Raw genomic sequence first — 14,692 nt, forward strand, 5'->3', positions numbered from 1 at the left:
TTTGAACTGTAGCGAATGAAAGAAACACCGCCAGAGCAAGCCATTGCAATATAGACGGAGAATGGCAAATCACCATTTAAAGATAAGTGACTGCATTTTGTGCTACTGTATATCATAAAATTAGGCAGGTGACCTCTTCTACAGAGAACTGTATTTCAAAGCTTTGCATTCTGTCTCACTGCCAACAGTTTTTTGATACCAACTTAGCACAGACAAAAGATGGGAGTTTTTTGGGCCATATGAAGCCGAACTGAGGCCTTTTTTTCTCCCTCTTTTTGAGTTTGTGACGGTTTGTGGTTTTGAAAGATTCTTGCTGGGTGTGTTAGATAAATATAAATACTGTGTTTCTGGGTAGTAGGAGGTCCCTGCTGTTTTATAAATAAGTAAGGATAAGGATTGTTAACAAAAGTGTGATTGCAAACTTACTTGTTCTCCAAGAAATTTGGGGTAGTAATTTCTCCAGCTTTCCTAATCTCTGAAAACATTTCATCATCCGTCTGCTCATTTTGTCCCGGGGGACGGTAGTATAACCCAACTTTACATTCCTTCCCTTCACACATGGAATTTCTATCCATAAGGATTCCACACTGCTATTTATGTCATGCAGAATGTTTATTTTATTTGATCTAATTCCCTCTTTAACATATAGCGCAACCCCGTCTCCCTCTCCAATTTAACCTCTTTCGGCTCACTAATGTAATTCAAATTATTATACTAATGTAATTGACAATACCTTCTGTAACATCGCTGTCTATGAACAGTCTCTTCCTCTGTAAACCGCTCTGAACTGCTTCTGGTATTGCGGTATACAAAATAAAGTTATTATTATTATTATCCTTGTGATATAATTTGTATCCAGGTAACACAGTGAACCATTGATTATCCTTCTACCACCAGGTCTCCGAGATGCCTATTATAGCTATCTCATCATTCAGTGCTATATACTCTAAGGCCCTGATTCTGTATAGGACGCCCAGGAGAGGTGTCCTATTCAGAATCGGTACTACACTAAACCCCGATTCTGTAACCGGTGTCCATGGTACAGACGCCGGTTAGAGAATTGGGTTAAATTAGACACAGTCGCTACACTTATCGCTGCAAGGGATCTCTCCCTGTTGCAATAAGTATAGCGGCTGCGGCAACCTGTCCCATCGCCGACAGGAGGATGCCCAACTCCTCCTGTCGGAACCCCGAACCCCGGACCCCCCCTAGCCTAGCCTGGGCCAATCAGGCCTTAGGATTAGTGGGGATGGGCGGATCCGCTATGCCTAAGGCCTGATTGGTCCAGGCTTCTAGAGCCTGGGCCAATCAGGCCTTAGATTTAGCGGGGATGGGCCGGGAAGGGGCGGGCCCATCTCATTTCCACGAGGCGGGCCTGTCGGCTGGACAGCAGCAAGACCCATCCAGCCGACCAACATTTAAAGGTTAGTTGGGGAGGGAGATTAGTTGGGGGGGGTCGTCGGGATTTCCGGCAGGAGGAGTTGGGCATCCTCCTGTCGGCAATTACGAGTTTGGGGGGGAAGGGGGTCCGGGGTTTGGGGTTCCGACAGGAGGAGTTGGGCATCCTCCTGTCGGCGATTACCAGTTTGGGGGGAGGGGGTTCCGGGGTTCCGACAGGAGGAGTTGGGCATCCTCCTGTCGGCGATTACCAGTTTGGGGGCGGAGGGGGGTTCGGGGTTCTGACAGGAGGAGTTGGGCATCCTCCTGCCGGTGATGGGACAGGCGGCCGTGGCTGCTATACTTATTGCAGCAGGGAGATCCCTTGCCGCGATCAGTATAGTGGCTGCGTCTACTTACAATGTAGACCAGCATTTTGCTGGCCTACATTTTAAGCGTCTCTTCCTCTACTAGTGAGACGCGTAGGGCCGCCTAGGTTCGCCTAAGGCCTTTAGGCTAGCTTAGGCGTCTTGCGGGCCTCCCTAGGCTCCCGGAGGCGCCTTCAATATAGGCGGCCTGCCTGGGGAGCATTTTTTTTTAAAATGTGCATCCCAATTGGCTGATTAGACAGCTGTAGGACATCTACAGCTGCCTAAAATCGGGACGCACTTTGTAGAATCAGGGCCTAACTCTCTTATTTTATTTCTTAGGCTTCTAGCATTTGTATACATACACTTCAAATTATGTTTTTGCCTTGTAACTACAGGCTGCTGAGAAGACAGGGAAAATTTGAGTCTTACTCTGCCTTCCTCTTAAACCCTCCTGGCTTTCTTTCACCATTATTGGAACCTCTCTACCAGAACTCCCTAAATATCCTGTTTCAATAGTATCTTCCAAGGATACCTCAAACCGAACCATCCGCTCCTGGGTGACTGTCTGCTTTCCCCAGAATCTCAGTTTAAAAGCTGCTCTATCTCCTTTATAAACATTAGCAGCCTGGTTCCATCCCTGTTAAGGTGGAGTCTGTCCTTTCGGAACAAGCTCCCCCTTTCCCAGAAGGTTGCACAGTTCCTAACAAATCTAAATCTCTCATCCTTGCACCATCGTCTCAACCACGCATTGAGACTTTGGAGTTCTATCTGCCTCTTAGGTTCTGCATGTGGAACTGGGAGCATTTCTGAAAATGCAACCCTGAAGGATCTGGATTTCAGCTTTCTACCTAAGAGTCTAAATTTGGCTTCCAGAACCTCCCTCCCACATTTTCCTATGTCATTGGTACCTAGATATACCACGACAGCTGGCTCCTCCCCTGCACTATCTAAAATCCTATCTATGCGACGTGTGAGGTCCACCACCTTTGCACCAGGCAGGCAAGTGACCAGGCGATCCTCACGCCCACCAGCCACCCAGCTATCTACATGCCTAATAATCGAATCACAAACTACAACTGCTGCCCTAACTTTTCCCTCCTGTGCAGAAGCCCGTGGAGACATATCTTGGGTGCAAGAGGATATTGTATCCCCTGGTAGGCAGGTCCTAGCTACAGGATTATTTCCTACTTCACCAAAGTGATGCTCTCCTTCTGGGAGACCTCTCTCCTCCAAGGCAGCACAGGGGCAACCAGACTGGAGGTGGGACTTCTCTACAATATCCCTGTAGGTCTCCTCTATGCACTTCTCTGTCTCCGTCAGCTCCTCCAAGTCTGCTACTCTAGCCTCAAGGGAACGTTCTCTGAAAGGTAGGAGCTCGCCAACCAGGAGAAAGTCATACATGTGACACTCAATGCAAAAGACTGGATAGCAACCCTCTTGCTGCTGGACTACTGCCTGAATCTTGTTATTGAGCTGATTAATTAATTAACCTTATTAAGCTACTAGGAATATATCAGACTAGTATAGAGAGCCTTAGGATTTTATTAAATAAATAAAACATTAAATAAAATCCTAAGGCTCTCTATACTAGTTTGATATATTTAGGATGTAAGGCTTGCAAATATGGATTCCAGATTTGCATAAACAAAATATTTCGCTTCCTAGCCCCTCCAGCATCTCTCGCCTCCCAGATGGCCAACTGATGTAACTGGTTCCACCAATGCCAAAACTTTGGAGGGTCAGGGATTGTCCAATATTGAAGAATACATTTTTTGGCCAATAGACAGCACCCTATGCCCTCTAGGCAAATGACCAAAAGCCTCTGGCAAATCTAAAACAAAATGGGATGGAGAACAGCACAAGGATTTTCCAATTATCTCTGACATATAAAATATTATTCGCTTCCAAAAGTGCTGGATAATGGGACAAAACCATTTATGACACTGTGGTGTAGAAAGACCTCCAACATAATACAACTGTGTACGAGTGTAATAGGCACGTAAGGTCACCCTATAATATGTTTCTCTTAACAATGCACATGGGGTCACCCCAGGTGTCGCCCTTAAAGTACGGGCTACATCCCAATGTCCCAAATTAAGCTGTAATTCTCTTTTCCATTTATCCCGAATATTCTGGTAGTCCTTGTCCGGTTGTAATTTTGGAGGGAACCCAAAGCTCTTTAGAAGGGAACCTACAATTAAGCTTTTCCTCCCATAGCTCTTTAGAAGGGAACCTACAATTGAGCTTTTCTCCCCAAAGCTCTTTGGAAGGGAACCTACAATTGAGCTTTTCTTCCAAAAGCTCTTTAGAAGGGAACCTACAATTAGGCTTTTTTCCACAAACCTATCAAAGCTCAGAGCAAACCTTCACTGTTCATTCCAATTAGGAAGTTTAATTTAAACTAGCAAAACAAAATGCCCAACCCCCTTTTTTTTTTTTTTAACCAAGCTACAGTAGATACCTTTACTACTTGCTTTGGTAATGAGTTCCAGAGATTCCCCTGCTCCCAAATTTTCTGTGAAAGATCCTCTGCAAAAATCTCTGCTTGAGAACCCAGAAAATGAATTTAAGTTACTACGGCAATAAGATTTCTAAAAAACTTCCATGCCCACGACCTTGTCTCCCAGGCTCTATTGTTGGCTCAGTGGCTGCCCATATCCAAATGTTGTGTCTTCAAGGGCCTGATGTTAGCGTTCAAAACCTTGCACAACATGGCACCAGACTACATGTTGACTAAGCTTTCTCCATACATGCCAAACAGGTCCCTCCGGTCCCAGGATGAAATACACCTCAAAATGCTCCCTAGTTGTGCCCTTCAGCTGCAAACCGCCAAATGATGTTCCTACTCCCACTTCATACCAAGCCATTGGAATCAACTGCCTCCACAGATCAGATCCCTTGAAGGACTCCTCAACTTTAGAAAAGCAATAAAAACATACCTCTTCACCTAACTCCCCTGCCTAAGGCCAATAAATTACAAAGAAATATAAATGTATATTGGTACTAGATCCTTGGTATGTGTCACATTAGGATACAAATGTATATTGATAAATCTTGTACTGTAACTATGGCAAATTTAACCTGTAAACTGTATATTATGAGGTTCATAATCAAAACGGAAAAATGTATAAAAACCTGTCTAAATCGGTACTTGGACCACCTAATAGACAGGTCGTCCAAGTGCCGATAATCTAAACAGGTTTTAGACGTATCTAAAAGCAGCTTAGGCCTTTTGACTGCTGCTGTGCACCCAGAGTGAAAAGGGGTGTTTTTCGAGGAGTGGTTAGGGAGGGAGGTAGGCGGGATGCAGGCTGACCTAGACTTAGTCGTTCTGCAGCGATAATCAAAAGTTTAACGAGACTGCCTAGACGGAATTTATACGTTGTCACTTAGGAGATCTAAAGGTATCCAAAGAGACCAAATAACAACTGCAAGGACAAAGTACAGACCCTCACACACTCCCCCAGTGATTACTGACCCCTCCTATAAATCAGAATAAAAATGTACATACCTACCTCCAGAACATCAGCACCTGGCATAGGAAAGCCTAGTACAGTTGCACAAAGTAGTCTGGGGAGTGGGCTAGTGAACCATAGAGAGGAAGACCCAGGCCCATAAGCCACTCTAGCCACGTGTCGAGTTAGGACAAAAACGTGTATAAAAACTCACCAAAATTTGTACTGTAACAATGCCAAATTGTAACCTGTTAACTGTATATTATATATGTCAACCTGTAACCCGTTCTGAGCTCTTTGGGGAGAATGGGATAGAAAACAAATTAAATAAATAAATACTCTTTAGCTTGAGATTCTTATCCTCTGCGAGAATGTTGGATGGGATTTGTGACCAGGAAGGGATCAGAGGAGCACGGAGAAGTTATGCTTTTACTTAAAGAAATTGTTAACAAAATATTTTGAAGTGGGACAGGTAATAGCAGCTTTAAGGGCTCCTTTTACTAAGGTGCACTAGCGTTTTTAGTACACGCAGGAAATTACCGCGCGCTATGTTTCTAGAACTAACTCTGGCTCAATGCTGGCATTAAGGTCTAGTGCGTGCGGCAATGTAGTACGTGCTATTACATGCGTTAAAGCCCTAACGCGGCTTAGTAAAAGGAGCCCTAAGAGACTATATGAGCCACCAGACAACATACATTTAGAGCCTTCTAATTGGGAGAAGAATCCCGGCGTGTGCTGTCACTGCATTACCCCTGCTGAATACACTTTTGAGCTGACAGGCTTGTTAAGGCAAGTTCTGTAAAGAAGTTTATACCATAATAAGAGGGACTAAAGAAAACAGGATGAGAGGAAAGTAAATAATTTACTGTATAAGCTCCTGGAACTACTCTAGTCTTCAACTGAGCTGAAAATACTCATCTATTTGACAGTCTCACTGGATGATATGTAATTAAACTGTAAACATTTTCCTTGTCATTTTCTCCAAGTAAAAAGATTTTTATTTTCTAACCACAACATCTAATATTTAGGGGGGGGGAAGCTAACAATATGCGCTCCCTTTAAGATGTGCTATTTTACCACTAACATATATGGGGTTCATAATAAAAAAAAAAAAAACGTCTAAAAAGTGTCCTAAATGGCTACTTGGACGATCAAAAAGCCTGATCGTCCAAGTACCCATAACCAAAGCTGGTTTTTAGACGTATCTAAAAACAGCTTAGGCCTTTCCCCTGCCTCTAGACACACAGAGAGAAAAGAGGTATGTTTAGAGGAGGGGAAAGGGCGGGCAGTGGGCGGGAGGTGGGCCGACCTACATCTAGGCGTACAACAGATATAACCAAAACATTTGACAGGTTGCCTAGATCAGGGCATTTAGTAGAGGCAGGCCATAATCAAAACAAGGACGTTTGTTTTGGTTATGGACACTTTCCCTGCTTCTGCTTTGAACGTTTAAGGACTTAGGCCAAAAAGGGACTTAGACGTTTTTGATTATGCCCTTCCCCATGTTTATGTTTAATTAGCACTTGTTATACTGCATCAGCATATTACAGACCTAAGCGGTTTACATTAAAATACAAATAATATATGAAAGGAACTCCATTAGAGACAGGAAGTACTAGATAGAGAATAAATACATAAATAAATATAAATAATTGCGCTGAACCAATTTTATACAAGAAAACCTTGTTACTAATAAATGGGGATATGTTATGTTTGCTATGTTATGTTAATCAGGTTTTCTATTTCGCCTTTACCTATTCAGTTTAAGGTCAGATTGCATTATAAGAGGTTGGGTCAGTTATCCGGGGAAGTTACAATGGACAATTTGACACGGACATTCAGTAAAGTTGCTAGTACAGGTAGATCAGTACAGTCATTAATATAGTTAGGTCATGGTTATAAATACATGATTACAAGTACAAGTAGGTCATCGTTATGTCCCAGGAGTTGCATTAGACAGTTTACAAATGGGCTTTTACAATTACCATTGCAGTTGCTTCAGGTTTGGCTCCCTGTCTTGGTACAGAATGCTTTTAATGGCCACAAGATCTTAGTGTAAGTGGTAGTTGGTTCCAGCATTTTGCTAATTGATATTGGATGGATAAGGTAATTTGCCTGGTAGACTTTATATTGTTGCATGCTGGGAATTTTAAGTGGAAAAGATTTCTGGTGGAATATCTGTTGGAGATAGCCTATATTGAAGACTCCCTTCTCACCCCCTGGTTCTATATAATGTGCCACAAAGTAGATACCAATTAGGTGCCTAACTGTAGCCACTCAAACAAAAGTTAGGTTCCTAATTGCTTTTATATACACACAAACATGGTTTGGGTACCTAACTGCATGTTGGTACTACTCTATAAGTTAGTACCTAAGTGGACTGCTTGTGGGTGAAGCATGAGGAGGGTCATAAACTTTGGTACCAACCTCATAGAATATTATAAGTTGTGTTTCTAGGTATCAATATTTAGGAGCTACCCCATTGTATTTCCCCAATCATAGGCCGCCCACACATTATAGGCCACCCCATCCTATAAGCCCCAGAAAATGCTTATTTATGTTTTAAACCTGCAAGATAAGCCACCCCATGTTATTAGCCACGGCATTAATTAAGTAAAATATGGTATGCTGCTTAGTTTAAAAGTTTCTGCCACCAACTTAGTTAACAGTGAATGTACCGGTACCTTTTAAAAATCCTCCTGTAGGCTGCTGTCTATACGCGCTGGTGACACGCATCCAAATTATGCTCTCCTGTTGCTTGTTTCTTTGGCTGGCGACTTGGTGTTGCCAGTGAATTGCGGTTTCTCTGAAGTGATGCCGAAAAAGAGAGGCCAGAGTGCTGTTGGCGCCTCACGGCGCTCTGGAGTGCCAACGTTTGGCAATATCTAGGAGTTGCTCAGGCGGATACAGGAAGAAGCAGCGATAACTCCGGAAATGAGTCCGCCGAGGATGCTGGGTATTGGCGAAACCGGAAGGATTCCTCTAGGGCCTGACACCACTCTTAGTCCAGAGGTTAGAGTGCCACCTCCAATGCCTCAAACCACCAGTTCTCCCAGGGGTGAGGAAACCCCGAAGCCAGGGGCGGTCCTCTCTCCAGAGGCAGGCAACATAACATCGGGAGGTTTGGAAATGGAGATCCCGTGTCAGGGAATCTCTGAAGAGGACTCTGGGGCAATTACAGTGTTGGGAGGTGGTTTGACCCAGAAGGAACAAAGCCAAGGAACTCTTAAAGAAGGTGAGCGTCTATGAACTCAAATACAAGTTTCCCCTTTGGGATAGGCCCTCTGAGGTGACTCTAGAATCCCTATGGGATCTGGTAGCAAATTTTGGAAAGACAATTAGTCCCAATCTCCAGAAAATTGAAAAAATCTTTGGTTCAGCATTCAGAAGAGCTGGAAAAAATAAAAATGGATATGACTGTCTTTAAAACCTCATTCCAAAAAACTTAGCAGGATATAATATCAATTAAGTAAATGCAGGAAATTCTAATTAAAGACAACATGAAACTTAGAAGAAAAGTAGAGTCATTAGAAAATCAAGCACGTAATAATAATTTGAGACTGATAAACTTTCCAAGAGTAACAATGGGTACACCTAGAGATATGCTCAGAAGATACCTAATAGAAATCTTAGAAGTTGCAGAGGACCACCATTTTCCCAAGTGTACTATCTTCCTAGTAAGATTCCACATCAACAACAACAGGTAGATTCTGCTGAACAACAAGCGTTAAATGTTTCCGAGATTCTGGAGAAGTCAGACACGGAGGTGGCAACACCAGCAACATTGGTCTTAACGCTAGCTCTCTCTATTGATAAATCATGGCTATTGATTCTATTTAAAAATAAACAGAAAGTACTCCTTGGTTGTAAAATCCAAATGTTCCCTGATATTTCAAGGGAAACACAAAAACATAGATGTGAGTTTCTTTTCTTAAGACCAGGGGTCATCTTATTAGGGGCTATATTCTACTTAAGGCATCCTTGCAAGTGCATTGTTTGCCACCATTCATCTAAATATGTTTTCTTCGAGTCTCAACGGTTAATTAATTTCTTGGCTTTGTCCCACTTGGGAGTAATCATTAGTGCAGACATGAAATCTGCCAATCAGGTGGAGAAGGCTTCCTCAAAGGCAAGGCAGATGCTGGGTTGCATCCGTAGAAGTTTTGTCAGCAGAAAGCCTGCTGTCATTATGCCATTGTACAGGGCCATGGTGAGACCTCATCTGGAATACTGCGTGCAATTCTGGAAGCCACACTACCGCAAAGACGTGCAGAGGGTCGAGTCGGTCCAAAGAATGGCCACCAGAATGGTCTCAGGGCTTAAAGGTCTCCCGTACGAAGCAAGACTAGACAATTTGCAGCTCTACACTCTAGAGGAGCGCAGGGAGAGGGGAGACATGATTGAGACGTTTAAATACGTCACCGGACGTATAGAAGTGGAAGATGACATCTTCCTTCTTAGAGGCCCCTCAACCACAAGAGGTCACCCACTCAAACTCAGGGGCGGAAAATTTCACGGCGACACCAGGAAGTATTTCTTCACGGAGCGAGTGATTGATCGGTGGAACGGGCTTCCAGTGCAGGTGATCGAGGCAAGCAGCGTGCCAGATTTTAAGAATAAATGGGACGCCCATGTGGGATCCCTAAGAGGGTCAGGGCAAAACACTAGCAAATCTTAAGGGGAGGGTCTATAGTGGGCAGACTTGATGGGCCTTGGCCCTTTTCTGCCGTCATCTTTCTATGTTTCTATGTTTCTAAGATAAATCTTGAGCTCTATAGAATAAATATGTAACTCCATTTCTGCCGTATAGACGATAGCATAACTTTTGTTGTATAGATTATACTTTTCCTTTAGCTCGTCTGTGTAAAACCTCTTGGATCTGAATAGAGGACTTGAGCTAATTTCACCATTGTAATTTTTCTTTTTACCTTTACTTAAACTTTGTTAAAGTGCGGATTTACCATGCTTTAGCTTTGTGAAATTGTCTGGTTTAATTTTGTTTCTGTACAAGTTGTACTTGATACTAAATTTGAAATTAATAAAAATAATAATAATAAAAAAAATAAAAATCCTCCTGTCTCTCCCTCGCTGGCCTGCTGCTGGCTACCTCCACCCTGGCTGTGAGATTGGAAGAGGCAGCTGATAGCAATCCAGTGAGGGAGAGACAGGAGGATTTAAAAAAGGTAAGGGGGGATGATTTTAAAAGGTACAGGGATTATTCTAGACAAAAATTTAACCTTCCATGACCAGATAAGCTCCGTCGTAAAAAGCTGTTTCTACAAACTTCGGCTCATTCATTCTTTAACCTCAATTCTTATTCACTCATTAGTCATTTCTCATTTAGATTACTGCAACTCCCTATATAATGGAATTACTCAAAAATAATTACGTCGTCTGCAACTCATTCAAAATATGGCAATCAAACTTATCTACAAGGTTGAAAAATATGATCATGTCACTCCTCTTCTGCGAGAAGCACATTGGCTACCCATAACCCACTGTATCACTTATAAAACTTTACTGCTGGTCTTTAAAATCAAACTTTTGTGTCTCCCATCTTTTCTTGATAAACTCATCATCCCCTTTTGCTCTTCCCGGACCCTTAAATCGGCTGATCAGAATTTATTGACCATACCTTCCATCAAAGAATTCTACTACACTAGAAATACTAATTTTTCTGTTGTAGCTCCAACTTTATGGAACGCCATGCCACCTCAACTCCACCTCGAAAACTCACTTGACAAATTCAAGACTAAACTAAAAACATTCTTATTCTAAGACGCATACCATAGTGTCTAAATATTTCCTTTCCAACAGCATAGCAGTATACTACACGAACCGCTTTTAAGAAGTATCCCGATTCCTGGTGTTTTATTCCCCCCCTTTTCTCTTTAATTAATTTGTTTTTAATAATGTAAGTATTAACTCTCCTCCACCTTTACCCTCAAACTCATGTTTGTATTTGTAATTTGCCTATTTAATGTTCACATTTCACCCTTCTACAAAAATTTATTCTAATCTTTTTTTTTTTTTTTTTTTTTTGTAAACTGGCCAGGTGCACGTCGATGGTTGGTATATTAAAATTTAATTAAATTATTTAGTGAACAGATTTTGGACATATTTTTTAACACCCTTTATAGACTTGTCCTTCTATAGGCTTATTTGTGAGTTCATCGGAAGGCAATCCTTGCAAAAGGCCATTTTACTCTGGAGGTCTCCTCTGGTCTGCTCAAGGCCTTCAACCATACCCAACAATTCCAGTAGTCTACTCAGCAGTAGAAATTGAGTATGGGGGTGGAGAATGTAGCATAGGAAGGGGAAGAGGGGAGTGAAAGGGATGATGAATGAGATGAAAGAGAAGAGGGAAAAGGTGGTGGCAGCAGAGAAGAGAAGAAGGTTCTTGTTATAAAAGGAAGGGGTTAGAGAAGGCAACAAGGTATGGGTGGATATATGAGATACTGGAGGGAAGAGGACAAGGGCTTTAGATAGTGAAGGAGAAAAGGGAAAGAATATAGAAGAGAAAAAATGAGCAAACTAAAAAAAAGTAAACATGATATAATTGAATGAATTAAACAAAATAAATCATAGAATGTAAAGATGAACAATTTTTTTCAATATCAGTGTATATTAATATGAAATATTTGCAAATGTGGCACTGAATTTTTTAATTCTAGCAAGAGATTTCTCTTCTTAGCTGTTGCAGGAAACAGTGGGAGTTTGTCTATAGGCAATACATTATTATTAATAACTGTCAAGCAGGATATGATATTTCTCATGGGACTGTGGCCTTTTCCAAATAAAATTTAGCTACCCATGCAAATGAACTGGTTAGCTAAATATTCATGTGAACTAGAGAATAAAACAAATTGCCAAAAGATGTAATTATAGGCTCATTTTTGCAAAACAAATGGGCACTTGCTTGACATCAAAATATCTTTTGGGAGATATGAATTCAATTTTAAATCATAAGTCATGGAACCTTGGAGTAGAGCTAGACTCAACCCTTATAATGATCCTTCCAATCCAAGCAACTTTCGAGTGCTGCTTCTAACATCTGGGACAACTACACTGCCTCTTTCCATATACTAAGAAAGCAAGTCCTGTCACGGTGGTTCACGCCATGGTAACATCAAGACTAGATTACTGTAATGCACTGTACCCTGGTCTTAGTGCAAAGGGCTTGCACCAGCTCCAACTGGTTCAGAATACTGCAGTAAGACTAATAGAAGGATAAAATGAAATAAGGACTGAATCAGTCTGTTTTGTTGACCTGGGGTAAGGTGGCAACATTAAATAAAAACTTCTATTGATTATGTGCTTTGGAGAGTTTTAGGTTATTTATTTATTTAAGATACTTATAATCTGCTTTTAACCAAAGCGGCTCACAATCAACATACATAATCTTAAATACATACATTTCTACAAAAATCTAGACAACAAAACTAGATAGTAAAATCTGGCAACTCTAGGTACTGGTATATAATAACTCTGTAACACCACCACAGAGCTCTGTGTATTTCAGTATAGAGCCCATGTATTGTAACACCTCACAACTCCTTATGGTAACATCTCTACAGAAGCTAATGCATCATAACACCTTTATAGAACCTCATGTAGACCGCTCTGAATTGACTTCCCAGTCATTAGTAACAGTTTAGAAGCTCTCAAGAATCATAATCATATAGAATTGGGCCCGTACACTGTAACGCTTGCTTCTTTTAATAATTCTGACCTGCCCATCTCACTGAAGTTCATAATTGAAGCATGAATTATCTATTACAGGTCTGCTTACCCCTCAAATCTGGTAGAAGTTGAGGTGCTGCTTACCTACTGCTGTGTTGCTCAACACTGTAAAACTGATGTCTGTTCAGCAGTGCTTCCCATTTTGACCTGCATGTGAATAAAGCCTGAGGTGTCATGGAGCTTTTAATTAGCAGTAATGGGCAAGGCAGCAAGAGGTATTCTCTGTGGAGAGGGATGGGCAGATCAGGGAGATGTTGGGGGAAGGGCAGGTAGATTTCCAGAAACTCTGGGAAGCATTGTTAGGTTGGAGGAGCAGTCAAGTGTTGGGCATCTGGGTAGATTTGTTATTGCATCACAAAGAGATGTGAGCAATAGGGCTCTACATGGCTAAAAAAAAGTGGGTTGTTGTTTCGAATATATTTTTTTCCAGTTTTCTCAGATCAGTTTGGTTTATTTCACCTATTCATTTTTTAGGTGTGCAGTGTTTGAAAGAATTTTTTAAAGCATACAGTTTGTGTGCACTTAAATTTTATGCACTCAAACTAACCAAATGCATGTTCACAAATGCACACCCTTAGTAAGCAATCAGTATCCAGATGGCCTTCTTTGTGTTAGAATAGTTGCCAAAGAGGTTACAGTACTCCCTCGAAACTTGCAGAGGTTCTGTTCCAGGAATTCCCGTGAATTTTGAAAAACCACAAATATGGTTTTTATAGGCAGGAGAGAGCAGCTGGGGCACTGGCGGGTGCAAAATCATTTGCGGTATGCTCTGACTGCCTCTTCCTGTTGCTAAAGTCAGGCTACACCAATCAGGAGCTGCTTTGACACATAGCTCCTGATTGGTGTAATGGCGTACCAATTGGAGGGGGGGGAAGCGGTCTGCCCCGGATGCATGCTCCAAGGGGGTGCACAGCCAGCCGGGTCCGGAAGCTCATGCTGATTAGGACATCCAAGTGCTGATTTATGCCATATTTGGATGTTTTAATGCTTTGAAAATGCCCCTAATAGTATGGAAGGATGACAAATGTAAATAGCTGCCTGGCTGAAAGCTAAAAATATCCTGATCTGATTTGCATGTATTAAGTCAAGGTTTCTTTTATGAAATCTTATCTTTGATTTATCGGAATACTGCTCACTTCCTGGACAATAATCCCAAACATAAAAATATGGAAATTGGGTTTCATATGCATTGTCTCTCATCTATATTTGTGTTTAGAATATCTCATGACGGCAGAGCATATGCTGTTTAATGAATTTCAAGCCTGAGGGACTACTATCATATTAAACTGGTGAAATGCAGAGCAGCACAGCTTTTAAACTGAGTACATAGGTAGTTGCTGCAGGCAGACAAAGGAGATTGTACAAAGGCAGATAGCACAGAGTTGAACAGTAAATAGCCCAATTGATAAATTTAATTCATATAAGGTATTTTCCCTTACTAAAAAGGGAATTTCCATGGGTGAAGAGTTAATCCATCCCTTCTGTAGACAATATTTTAGTTTTGCATTCTCCTTGGAGAGAACGGTACAGTTTAGGGGGTGGCACAAAAGAGGAGCATGGTTTGGGTGTGATAATATGTGATAATTTTAAGGTGGCCACAGGTAGAGAAGGCAGCGACGAAAGCTACGAGTATGTTAGGGTGCATAGAGAGTGGAATGGTCAGTAGTGAAAAGGAAGTAATGATGCCCCTTTATAAGACACTGTTGAGACCTCATTTCCTCCCCCCGCTTTTACAAACTCACAGAA

This window comes from Geotrypetes seraphini, chromosome 1 (genome assembly GCF_902459505.1).
Source record: "Geotrypetes seraphini chromosome 1, aGeoSer1.1, whole genome shotgun sequence".
Classification (NCBI taxonomy): Eukaryota; Metazoa; Chordata; class Amphibia; order Gymnophiona; family Dermophiidae; genus Geotrypetes; species Geotrypetes seraphini.